This window comes from Schistocerca piceifrons, chromosome X (assembly GCF_021461385.2).
Source record: "Schistocerca piceifrons isolate TAMUIC-IGC-003096 chromosome X, iqSchPice1.1, whole genome shotgun sequence".
Taxonomy (NCBI): domain Eukaryota; kingdom Metazoa; phylum Arthropoda; class Insecta; order Orthoptera; family Acrididae; genus Schistocerca; species Schistocerca piceifrons.
This window is the reverse complement of record NC_060149.1, coordinates 27420474-27434682: the sequence shown is the minus strand read 5'-3', so window position 1 is coordinate 27434682 and position 14209 is coordinate 27420474. Positions and strand designations below refer to the sequence as shown.

At 42.2% G+C, this 14209-nt stretch overlaps 1 long non-coding RNA gene across 1 annotated transcript in view; it reads right to left on the bottom strand.

The window, feature by feature from the left end:
- LOC124721156 overlaps nt 1–12477 on the bottom strand; it is a 178347-nt gene extending 165870 nt beyond the window's left edge. The window contains exon 1 of the long non-coding RNA XR_007006280.1: nt 12431–12477. This is a non-coding gene — a long non-coding RNA (uncharacterized LOC124721156). The remainder of the gene's footprint in view (nt 1–12430) is intronic.
- Nucleotides 12478–14209: the final 1732 nt, after the last annotated feature.

Genomic DNA, 14209 nt, shown 5'->3' with positions numbered 1-14209 from the left:
CAGATTTTGGCGCTTTGAAGATATCATTCTTGAATCATTTACGGTAACTTTCAACTTCTGAAGCAAGCTTGCGACGATAATGATATAGGTCTTATGCAGTGTTACGAATGGTATCCCTATTTAAAATTGGCCGACAAGCTGTTGAAGATTAAATCGGGAATGTCTTAGTAGTCAACTGGTCGCGCTCTCATTACGAAAAGTAAGGATCAGGTGTGTGGCAACTGGCGTCTAAGGGTCGAAGTACTTGTAGAAGAGGCTGAAGTCTCAGTTGCCCCCGTCACGAGATTTGGGCCGAAACATTGATGACTGAAGAACAGAAGAAACAATGAACGGAAATCTTTGAACAAGTTGACGAAGACGAAATATTCGAGCAAAGCATTTTGGCTGTAATAGGGTCAACAGACATCGCAAATTGGGTGAAATATAACATCCTGCTGTAGTAAGAGTTGAACTACTCTGCATTCGGTATATTCCCTTTATTTTGCACGTTATGATACTCCTAAGTGCTATTGTGCATCGTTGCGGTTCTAGATACAGTTAGTGCTCTTTTTGAGGTCCGGCCAAGTCCCAATGTTTTCACTATAGTGTGATTTGATAACAGAAACACGCCCATTTGATGGGGTGTACTATACAATCATCTGGAAGTGGATTCATAACCGCAACTGCGCAGCAATGAACACAAAATAAAGGGATATTTTTTATCCAGTCAGAGTGGCACATGTTGTCAGTCAGACAATGCGCGCATAAGGATAGTCACAGAAAAGAGGTTGCAGCTACGACCCACGTCATTACAGTGATATTGCAACTGATTCACAAAAATAACACGACAATTCGATTAATTGTAAAAGTGGCACTTATTTTTTTCTGTAACAGTGGTGTTGTGTGCTTCGAAATTTTACGTGGCAAGAAAATCCGCCAAAAGACAAAGCACGGTGGTTTCACTATGATAACGAGCCTGGATCGTCAAAACTCAGGTAAGTCCTGCCACGATCACACTAACCTGCAAATCTCGCGCTGTGTGACATATTCCTGTACAAAATCAAAAAATGATAACAGGGCGCTGTTTGGGCATTATTGATGACATTAAGAAAAATTCGCATTGATTCTGAAGGTCATTATCGTCGCAGAATAACCCGCGTAGCGCAGTCGCCGTAGTGTAGTGGTTATAATACTTGATTGTTACCTGGAGGGCAGTGAATTCAAAACTCCCCTCAATTGCAAAATTTTAATTTCTATGTTCGGCTCGAGTACATTTCAGAAGTATCCACAAATGGCAAGAATCATTGTACTGGAATGTTCTGTAGCTGCATATACAGGGTGGTCAGAAAATGTGTAAAATGCTTGTAGGGATGTTACAGGGCAGGTTGTACTGAGACATAAATGTTAAGAAAGAAATTCGATACGTTGCTCCGTTTCCGAGTTATTTAGCATAGAATTTAGCCAATCGGGGCGTCGCGCGCTCGCATTCAAGCGGCCTGCCAGGGGCGGTGTTGCCCAACGAGTGCTTTTATTTGTCTCGTTAGCTCAAAAATGGTTCAAATGGCTCTGAGCACTATGGGACTCAACTGCTGAAGTCATTACTCCCCTAGAACTTAGAACTAGTTAAACCTAACTAACCTAAGGACATCACAAACATCCATGCCAGAGGCAGGATTCGAACCTGCGACCGTAGCGGTCTTGCGGTTCCAGACTGCAGCGCCTTTAACCGCACGGCCACTTCGGCCGGCTGTCTCGTTAGCTAAACTTGAATTTACGCGCGCAACGATCTGATTGGTCAACTTCAATGCTAAATAACTCGGAAACGGCGCAACGTATCGAATTTCTTTCTTAACATTTATGTCTCAGTACAACTTGCCCTGTAACATCCCTACAAGCATTTCACACATTTTCTGACCACCCTGTATACCGTGTGTGTCCTGGCCGGAAGCAGTTCGCTACTCGCTCTTGTATGTGCAAGTGCTGAATAAACCTTCGTTCAGTGAAGTTAGTGTTCGTCATTTATCTAATTACACCTTCTTCTACATGTCATTATAATGGAACTTTCCATGACTGCAAAGCAAGTTGGAAATAAAAGTGGGATAAGTGTTTAAATAGAAGAGGGGAGTGCTTTAAAGGCGACAAGGACTAAGCATCTGCAGTCTGAATAAAACTATTATTTAAAAAATGTTCGTCTAATTTTGTAACAATAATTGTATCTCAACTCAATACGTACGCCGCTAAAACGAGCCGTACCACAGAAGGAAACTGGCGTCATTGCTCAGTATCAACGATATTCAGATACGTAGAAGCATGTTTACGTATGACCCTTAACGACTACTTATTCCTATCCCAACCGCAGGAGATATCACCCGGTACGTGACGTGCGTCCTTCAGTGCAGCCCTGCACAGTGGTTCGTAACACATTAGTCCCCACTCAGAATTCCAGGTGAACGTCCAAAGTACCTTGTTAAAATTTAGCCCACTTTCTATTCAGTCACCTAGACATACGACTTAAAATCGTCACCAAACCCCACGTCTGATGCTCGAGCAGTAAATATCCTCTTCCAAAATCTCCTCGTTTTGCTCCTAATAAAACCGTCTCGAGCACATCATTTTCTGGCACGATCCCATGCCTACCATACACATCAACAATCCTATCGCATTTAAAGCTCTTACTTCCTAACCACATACTCTAGATACCATCATCAGCTGTCTCACAAGTCAGGCAAGTCACCTATACGCGCACGCACGCACACACACACACACACACACACACACACACACACACACACACCGATTTCAACATCGTCTCGCTGAACTAAATTGTCGCACGGAAATTACAGGTTTTTGTATATTTAATACTTTCTTCGCCATTTTAAATTGCATAACAGTGGATAGTACACACTGATCAGCCAGAAGATTATGACCATTGACCCGCTATCGATATAAACCCCTCTGGGCGATAGAAGCGTTTCCTGGCGAGGCATGACTGCTAGTCAGACACCCGCACGGCGAATGTGGTATCAATGAGCGTATTGTCCGTGTGTAGAATGGGGAAGGCGCGCAATTTTTCTAAGTTTGACCGTGGCCAGATGGTGATGGTGTGGAGGCTCGGCAAGAGCATTTTGGAAACTGCAGGACTTGCCGGGTGTTCGAATAGTGCTGTGGTGAGTGAGTTTAACACGTGCCAAAACCAAGGTGAAACTTTGTCCGGACGTCGTGCGGTTGGGCGTTCACCCCTCATTACGGATATCGGACGTTTTAGGCTGGGCTGACTGGTAAAACTGGACAGGCGGCGAACTGTGGCGAAACTAACATCTGACTTTAATGCTGGGCAGAGTACAAGTGTGTCTGAACAGTGTACCGAACACTCCTAACGATGGGCCTCGCAGCCGACGACCCACGATGTGCCAATGTTAACACCACGACATCGGCAGTTGCAGCTGAAATGCACACGTGATCATCGGCACCGGACGTTGGCGCAGTGGCAGAGCGTTGCATGGTCTGACGAATCCCGAGACCTTCTTAATCGTGCCAATGGGAGAACGCGAATCCGTAGAGTTCCAGGGGAACAGCACCTTCAAACATGTACTGCAGGACGGAGATATGCTGGCTGTGGCTCTATTATGTTCTGGAGAACAGTCACGTGGAAATCGATGGGTCCAGTAGAACTCGTGCAATGCACTATGACGGCCAACGGCCAAAGAGTATCGTACACTGGTTGCAGACCACGTACACCCCTTCATGACAGTCACGTTTCCCGAAGGCTGTGGCATTTTCAACAAGATAATGCAATATGTCACAAGCGCAGTAGTATGATGGGAGTGGTTCGAGAAAGGCAGTAGCGAGTTCCGATTGATGTGCCGGCCCCCTAATTAGGTGACTTGTGTGTGCAGAAGTGGTGCCAACTCCCACCAGAGACCTACCAACGCGTTATTGCTTCCACGCCACGACGCGTCGCCGCTGTTATCCGTGCTAAAGGTGGACATACCGGCTATTAGGTAGGCGATCATAATGTTCTGGCTGACCAGTGTATGTGCATTCTTCTGCACTGCTCAAAAGCAGTAATACAGTTGCTGCCAGTATGTACCCGAAAGAGGAAATAAAATAACGAATCAACAATAAAGAACGAAGGAGGACATTCTAGTAATCTTCACTAAAAAAGGAAACCACACCGTTTCATACAGATTTATCCATAGCGTTAGGTAAATATAAGCACAGTTACTCTTTAACAACTGTTGTTTTGTTTCACGTCAAGCGATTCGCGAGAGAAGGCAATTAGTGCAACAATCCCTTTTAAAACCTAACAGTTTTTAGCATGTGATGGGACCTTCACGACGAAAAATTGGGAACAAAGAGCAATAATTCCTATATGTCACTTGTTCGATGTAGCTAACTGTAATTAAAAGTACATTGTCAAGTTTTTGTATTTGCGTTGATTGCAGTCACATACGTAAGAATACATGCATAAGGGAGCATAGGCATGGACAATTATCTTCGTAATGGTTTCCACGGAACGATATAAGAAATCAGAATAAATGAATTGCATTTTACTAACAACTGTCGAGCGTGCAAATAAAGTGCAGTAATCGTCGGCGACTTGCCTAGTTCGGTGTCAGATCCCACGTTATACTGCAGGTTGTTTGAGCGAGCTCGTTCATAAATCTGGAGAATATAACTGCGCGTTAGCTCGCATTGAGGCCTGACCACTGGTGCACTGCAAATGTATAAACCAACCTTTCGCTTAGTAGCTGTAATTTTCAATCTGATTCATCGACATTACATCTTGTGTAGGCTGCAAAAGATAATTTCTCTTAAAATAATGATAAGCGTGAGAAAGTAATACTGATGCAAGAAGTGACGGGTGTTGCGCAGTGTGTCACTGGAAGCTGTGTTCTTAGCCAGTTGGGGACCTCTTAATATACGTTGCCTGTCTCAATAACAAATCATTTTACGTGAGTGTTCTGACTGTTTATTCCAAGGCAATGACCAATACCTCCTCCATTATTTTCAAAGGGATCTTCTGCTCCATTTCTGATGCAGTCATCGTGTATGCACTATAAACTGATCGATATAGCTGCCGTTTTAAGAAGCATCTGTTTTATTCAGATTCTACAGGCATATATGCATACCTAGAAGCGAGACGTTGCTTTTGTGTAGGCCATCATTTCAACACCGGAGCACGTACCGTTCTCAATTAATAACAGTTAACTTATTCTTGAGATGGGCTTGTTTTTGCGAGCTTGTAGGTGAATGGTGTGAGGAGAAGGAGTAGCTGAAGCTTCACGCTGTACTCTGTCATGGATAAAGAAATATTACTTTCCATTCCATGCTCAGATTACAGCAACTAATACAGTTAGTATAAGTTTCGAAGGCGGAAAAAGAAACATCAAACAGAGCAACACGAGCATGGAAATAGATGTTCTTCGGTTGCATAAGAATTCTGCTCAGTTTTTGCGCAACCTTACTTTACGAAGCAGGGAAGCTCTTATAGGAGAATTATACTTTGTCCGTAAGCCGCCAGAAGTGTTCGGTGAGTGCAAAGGAACTGAGGGGCTTGAAAAATGGCTCTGTGCACTATGCGACTTAACTTCTAAGGTCATCAGTCGCTTAGAACTAATTAAACCTAACTAACCTAAGGACATCACACACATCCATGCCCGAGGCAGGATTCGAACCTGTGACCGTAGCGGTCGCTCAGTTCCAGACTGCAGCGCTTACAAGGGAACCTCCCCATCGCAACCCCCTCAGAGTTAGTTATAAGTTGGCTCAGTGGATAGGCCTTGAAAAACTGAACACAGATCAATCGAGAAAACAGGAAGAAGTTGTGTGGAACCGTGAAAAAAATTAGTAAAATATACAAACTGAGTAGTCCATGCTCAAGATAGGCAACATCAAGGCAGCTGTGAGGTAAGGAGCGCCGTGATCCCGTGGTTAGCGTGAGTAGCTACTGAACGAGAGGTACTTGGTTCAAGTCCTTCTTCAACTAAAAATATTATTTTCTTTATTTTCGCAAAGTTATGATCTGTCCGTTCGTTCATTGACGTCTCTGTTCACTGCAATAAGTTTAGTGTCTGTGTTTTGCGACCGCACCGCAAAACCGTGCGATTAGTAGAAGAAAGGACGTGCCTCTCCAATGGGAACCGAAATCATTTGATCGCAAGGTCATAGGTCAACCGATTCCTCCACGGGAAAACATGTCTGATATATTCTATACGACATTGGTGACGGCATGTGCGTCACATGACAGGAATATGTTGTCGACCCACCTAACTTATACACTTGGCGAATGGGTAAAAAGATTCTTCTACCTTGCCCGATTTAGGTTTTCTTGTGGATGTGATAATCACTCCCAAAAAAGTGATGAAAACATAAGAGTTTGTCACATAAACTGAAAATAAAAAATTAAAATTTTCACTTGAGGGAAGACTTGAACCAAGGACCTTCCGTTCCCCAGTTGATCACACTAACCACGGGACTACTGCGCTCCTTGGATAACATTGTCCTTAATGTTGATTATGTAGCACATAGACTACTCAGTTTGTATATTTTGCTTATTTTTTCATAGTTCCACACAACTTCTTCCTGTTTTCTCGATTGATTTGTGTTCAGTTTTTAAAGGCCTATCCACTGTGCCAACGTATAACTAAATCTGAGGGGGTTGCGATGGGGAGGTTCCCTTGTTAGAATCGCATGGCCACTCCGGCCGGCGAGGGGCTTGAAATGACATAGTTGCGACTCTGTGTGTGTGTGTGTGTGTGTGTGTGTGTGTGTGTGTGTGTGTATTCTGGTGGAAGCAGATACAGAAAAGATCCAAATTATATCACAAATGAAAATTATTTGCACTCAGCTGAATAAAGATGTTAATTCTATGGCTAGCGAAAATAGAATCATGCTTTTGCTGAAGATTCCGGTGGCGAAAATGGGGCCGTTTATAACGAGATAATCTATTATTTTTGTATAATATACCGTGAGTCCAAGAAGTACACAAACTGAATTGCGTGCGCACCCACCCACCCACACACACTACGCCGTTGACTTAAAGCTCCAGTTGTGTTTAAGCAACTGTTTTTGTATCGCGACAAAAACAGCGATAGACGTGAAAAATCATTATAAACCATATGGAATGCAGCCTAAATTTAAAAATATTATATGAGACTTGTAATCCTTAGCCCACTAGCAAAGAGTACGAACATTTAAACATATTACGAATAGAAAGAAAAACTTCTGAAGAAGTCTTCAGTATCATAAGACAGGGAATAATCGCTGGAGGATAGTGGCCAATTGTATACGCATAACAAATCCAGCAGAACCAAAAATTAACTTCTCATGGCTGACATTACTTACACCAATTTTTATAATTGAGCTATTTTCTTATTGAAATGTTTGCTTAATTATGTATATAACACCCTGTGCTTCACTTTTGTATTTTTCTGTTTAGGTAACTTTTGCAGTGTTACTTGAAAATGACCATAAGGCCGAAATTGCAATCGTGATAATAAATATTTTAAACAGTCAACGGCGCCTATGATGTCTTTTAAGAACCAAAAATGTTAGCAAGACTAAGACTTCAGTAAATCAAGCGAGCAACACAAGAATCTAAAACTGTCAAGATACTCCAAACCGAACAGAGTTTCGTAAGATAGGGACAAATGAAAGACGAAAATCGATATTAATCGTTTTACTGTTCTGGCGCAAAATAATGTAATGATGAAGAAAGGTGAGTGACGAAGGTGGACCACTCCATAACAAAACCGACACGTCAGAGACTGCTAGATGATTGGGTGTGCAGTGTACACTTTTTAGATTAGGGTACTATGTACCTCTAGGAGACCTGGAATTATCACTGTAAGATCCAAAGAAATGTCCCTCTACAGGAACGAGTACTAAAATCCAAGTGGTTAACTGCCAAAGCATTCACAACAAAATGCCATAATCTGAAGTGCTCATAAAAAGCAGAGGAGCTCACATTATAATAGGCGCAGAAATCTGGTTAAAACCCGAAATTGACAGCAGTAAAATTTTTGGGGGAGATTTAGGTATATGTTGAAGGTATAGGCTAATGGCAAATGGAGGTTGTGTATTTGTCGCAGTAGACAAGAAACAAATTCACCCAGAGATAGAAACTGAAGCAGAAAGCCAGAATGTTTGGGCAAGACTCACTATCAAGAATGTGCAGCAAATTATAATTGGATACTTCTATCGATCACCAGACTCAACCCCTCATTAACTGGAAACTTCAGAGAAAACCTCAGTTTACGTCAGCTTGTACTTGTGTTCCCTAATCATACAGAAGTCATTGCATTGATATAATTACAGTTTTGTTAGTAGTGGGCGTCACAAGACACCGTGCGACACATTACTAAATGCATTCTCTGAAAACTGCCTACGACAGATAGCTGGGAACTCCATTCATGATGGAAATAAACTGGACCTAATGGCAACAAATGGACTGATCCCGATTGAGGATGTCCACATTGAAACTGGTGTCAGTGACGATGAGAGAGTTGTAACAAGAATGATTACCAAAGTACAAAGGTCAATTAAAACAAGTAGAAATATTTATATGATCAGTAAACTAGATGAAGAAGCATTGGTATCATATTTCACTGAGGAATTCGAAACTTTAATTCAGGACAGGTGCACGAATAGGAACTATGGCTCATGTTTGCAAGACTAGTGAACCGTGGACTGGATAGATATGTATCTACTAGAACAGTTTATGATGTAAAGGACGCTGCATAGTATACGTTCACTGTAAAGGAACTTCTAAAGAAACATTCTATTGCATAACAGGAGTAAAACAAAACATAGGGCTGTAGATACACAGATGATGAATGAAATGCGTTTGAGTGTCAAGAGGGGAATGCGTGAAGCCTTCAGTGACTACCGTAGCAGAATATTATCGAAAGATGTTTCACAAAACCCGAAGGAAGGCTGTTATTGACACCAAAGTTAGGCTCCTCACACTCATGGATGAGACAGGACTGAAATTAAGGGTAGCAAAGCAAAAGAATAAATGCCTAATTCTGTTTCAATTGTTTCTTTACAAAGTCAAACTAAGGGGTATTGTCCAAATTTAATTCTTGTACCACTTTAAAAATTATTGAAATAGATGTTAGTGTCAATGGTGTCGAGAAACGGGTCTTATGCTTAAAATCGAATAATGCCCCAGAGCCTGATGGAATCCTGATGAGATTCTAAACTGAATTTGCAGGCAGTACTAACTCCTCCTTTAACCATAATATACAGAAGATTCGTCTTAGAAAAGGCTGTGCCAGAGGTTGGAAGACAGCGCAGGTCGCACCCATCTACAAGAAGGGCAGTAGAAGTCCTCCAGTATCCTTAACTCTATACGTTGCAGTATCTCAGAAAATATTCTGAGCTCAAATGCAATGAGTTAACCTGCGAACCAGCACAGATTTCAAAAACATCGATCACGCGAAGCCCAACTCGCGCTTTACTCACATGGCATCCTGAAAGCCATGGATCAAGGCTGTCAGACACATGCAATGTTTCTTGACTTCCGAAAAGCATTTGCCTCAGTGCCACACATACCCTTATTAGCGTACGTACTATAATATGACGTATCTAGCGAAATTTCTGACTGGACTGGGGATTTATTGGTGGGGACGACACAGTATATTATCTTGGATGGAGAGTCGTCGACAGATGCAGACGTAACTGCAGGTGTGACCCAGGGAAGTGTACTGGGACCCTTGCTGATGATGACTCTACCGTCAATATTAATAACAACCACAGATCTTTCGCAGACGATTCAATTATCTATAATAAAGTAATATCTTAGCAAAGCGGCACAAATATTAAATCAGATATTGATAATATTACAAAGCGGTGCAAAGACTAGCAAATCAATTTAAATGCCCAGAAATGTAAAATTGTGAACTTCAATATAAGTAAAAACATAGTATCCTATGATTACAACAACAATGAGTACCTTGTTGCACGAATTTATAGGTATATGAAATGGAACGATCACATAGTCTTAGATGTACGTAAAGCCGGTGGCAGCCTGCGGTTTGTTTGTGGAATACTAGGGAAATGCAACCAATCTGCAAAGGAGCTTACATAGAAAACACTCGTGTGACCCACCTTATATCATAATGCTATTGTAAAAACACCTTTTATTTGGCCAGCGTTGAGAGAGAGTACGCTTGTTCAAGCCACTGCATTAGCAGATCGTTTGTGTGATTGTTGCATTCCACGACGAAGAAACTGATATCAAATTTTTGAGTAACACAAGGCGATAGATTATATTTCGCAGTGCTAGAAAGAATGGCTCATTTAGAATTGTATCAAATGTATGATACAGATTACAGAATGTATTGTGTGTTAATTTTTCCTATATTTCTCAGTAATTACAGGTATTTATTCATTGTTCTCTGAACTGTTCCTGCAACGTGTAATACATACTTAAAATAACAAGAAAATACGAACCAACAATCGAAATTAACGTATTCTCGGTCGCAGAAGAAAAATGGTCAGAAACGGGATTCCGAGGGTGGTGATAACGGCTGCCTAGCTTTGTGTGTGTATGTTAAGAAATGGCATCGAAAAATAACCTGTGAAGAGTACCTGATTGTCTCACTACAATCGAAACGCTTAACGCAAAGTAGGACCACAAGATAGTGTTCTTTGAAATAGGAGTGAGACGAACAGACGACGACAGACGCTGGGTGCTGATAAAACGTTTCTTAATCATTGATCCGGGAATTTTTCTGTCAAGTATTACTTTCAATTTATGCAAACAATAACTTCGTCAAACCTATATACAAAAGACCATATAATAGTGATCGCTATTGTTAGTTTGTTGAACAAAACAGGGATACTGTGTAATAAGGGAAGGGCTAGAAATCTCACTATTAAGAATTAAACAATCACAATGAAACTCTTCTACTTACTTCTCATCTCTCACGGTAATTGATTCACGAAGTTCGAAAGATGGGAAACAGAATCTGTTGTTGAACTGTAACTAATGTCGGTTTGAACGCTTTGAAGGAGTGTCCAATTGACTGTTACATCAAAACCTAAAGAAAATATGTACAATTAATCAAAGATGTCGGAACACATCTGACTTTATTTACCTGAATAATCATTACCAGAAATTTTTGCTCTGTTACACTAGCGTGTGTCTCGTTAATCTGCAGTAGACGTTAATGAAAAACAAACAATGACCACCCAAATGGATCCAGTGTGATGAAAATTACTTACAAAGCACAGAAAAAAGTCCTAGTGTCCAATAGAATAAAATCATAGAAATCACGCGGTATTTGGCAACGCATTGTGGTGACATCAGATGGCCATTGTATGGCTGGTACTGCACGTAGTCCCTGTAGCAGGTGATCTCCAAGATTCATTTGGTTGGACACCAAGGGCAGACAAGGAAAGTAACATGCAGGTATAGCAATATATCAAACACATGAAAATAATTTCATCATACTAGTAAACTGTCTGGAAGAAGAATGTATTTCAGTTCAACCCATGAACGACGACTTTAATTCGCAATGGTTACACTAAAAGCCTTTTGTGTTATGTTCTTCCCAACGAAGACCGAATCAAGAATAAGGCTGTAGTTGTCTGTAGATACCCAACGTGTTCTGCAGACCTCCACATGAAGTAGAACTTCAGAGATGTGGAAAGGGTCAAGTTATACATTAACAGACAGAAACACTGGGAACGAATTATGACTAGCGCTAATCTGTTCACACTCGTATTGATAAGAATTTCTCCTAGACGTGGATCAGGATACCCTGGAGGGTATGTTATGAGAAAGGAACTATTTTTAAAAAATTAAAAAAAGCGTTGCTCCTTCTCGTATGTTATTCATTTGCTGTTTTTATCAAATACTTGAAAGTATTTGCTTTTAACAGATGACTATCAGTTGGCTATATGCTGGCAAAGTCAAACTCTGTTGAGTTCAACCACTACAGCTGTTCGAAATTTACATACTTGAGACCAAATATTTGGATAAATTATAGATGTGGCTAATGAGGTATTTCTTTAATTTGTTTCTAAATATATGAGAATTTTCATTTTCTGCCTCTTATCTATCGGCAAACTAGTATAGAGTTCCGAATTCTAAATAGGAATGCTTCTACATGGAAATTAATTTTGCTTCTAGTATTGTGGTTCTCAGTTGCAGAGTTCAGCCTAAATTCTCTCTGGTTATGAACCACAAATACTATTCGAGAGTTAAAGTATTGAAACGTAAGTCTAAGAATCCGTGGGTCCCCGGAGAAGTTTCAGCAATATGTTCGGTCACCAATTGTATAAAATAATCTTATTGCGTGCTCCTGTAGGATAAATAATTTTTGGCCTTAACCTCGTTCCCCCAGAAGATGGCAGTAAGTTAGCAATGCTGTCTGCAGGTGGACTCAGAGAGAGACTTGTTAAATGTGGAGCTGTGAAGGGGAAGGGAGAGCTGCGATACCTGGTGGTGGTGCGCCGGGGCCGCGGTCGTGGCAGGCTGGGAGCCCGCGGGCGACTGCACTGCACTGGCGGGCTCAGCCGCGCCGCGCCGCAGCCAAGGACGCCCCCACTCCGCGGTGAAAGCGGCGCGCCGGACCGCTGCACGGTTTCCCGATTCACACCACAAAAGAAATCCTAAGAGGGTAGCAGACTCCTACCACCGGGACCACGAATTAGCCACTCGGCGCACTATTCCATGCCACAGCACAGGTGAGCGCCGAAGACTCGACCGTCCCGAGCGTTCTCATAACCGTACATTTGCTGAAGACTCCGAGGGTACACCACGGAAAAAAAAATTACTAAACACAGCGGAAAAGGTGCTAATACAAAGCCAAACTGTTAAGCCTGAACAGTTCCTGTTCTCACATTTATTTATCTTTGTTAGTGTGTAATACCATTGTCGGCGGTCCGCGGTGGTCTAGCGGTTCTAGGCGCGCAGTCCGGAACCGCGAGACTGCTACGGTCGCAGGTTCGAATCCTGCCTCGGGCATGGATGTGTGTGATGTCCTTAGGTTAGTTAGGTTTAAGTAGTTCTAAGTTCTAGGGGACTGATGACCTCAGAAGTTAAGTCCCATAGTGCTCTGAGCCATTTGAACCATTTGAATACCATTGTCGATTATGAGTAGTTAGTATAGCGTAATTAAGTGTGTGTAACTATGAAGTTATCTTGGCCAGCAAGATCGCCGAATCTCTCCCCAATTCAGAACGTGTGGTACATCTAAATCTACATACATACTCCGCAATCCACCATACGGTGCGTGGCGGAGGGTACCTCGTACCACAACTAGCATCTTCTCTCCCTGTTCCACTCCCAAACGGAACGAGGGAAAAATGACTTCCTATATTCCTCTGTGCGAGCCCTTATCTCTCTTATCTTTGTGGTCTTTCTGCGAAATGTAAGTTGGCGGCGGTAAAATTGTGCTGCAGTCAGCCTCAAATGCTGGTTCTCTAAATTTCCTCAGTGGCGATTCGCGAAAAGAACGCCTCCTTTCCTCTGTGGACTCCCATCCGAGTTCCTGAAGCATTTCCGTAACACTCGCGTGATGATCAAACCTACCAGTAACAAATCCAGCAGCCCGCCTCTGAATTGCTTCTGTCCTCCCTCAATCCGACCTCATAGGGATCCCAAACGCTCGGGCAGTACTCAAGAACAGGTCGCGCCAGCGTTTTATAAGCGGTCTCCTTTACAGATGAACCACATCTTCCCAAAATTCTACCAATGAACCGAAGACGACTATCCGCCTTCCCCATAACTGCCATTACATGCTTGTCCCACTTCATATCGCTCTGCAATGTTACGCCCAAATATTTAATCGACGGGACTGTGTCAAGCGCTACACCACTAATGGAGTATTCAAACATTACGGGATTCTTTTTCTTATTCATCTGCATTAATTTACATTTATCTATATTTAGAGTTAGCTGCCATTCTTTACACCAATCACAAATCCTGTCCAGGTCATCTTGTATCCTCCTACAGTCACTCAACGACGACACCTTCCCGTACACCACAGCATCATCAGCAAACAGCCGCACATTGCTATCCACCCTATCCAAAAGATCATTTATGTAGATAGAAAACAAAAGCGGACCTACCACACTTCCCTGGGGCACTCCAGATGATACCCTCACCTCCGATGAACACTCACCATCGAGGACAACGTACTGGGTTCTATTACCTAAGAAGTCTTCGAGCCACTCACATATTTGGGAACCAATCCCATATGCTCGTACCTTAGTT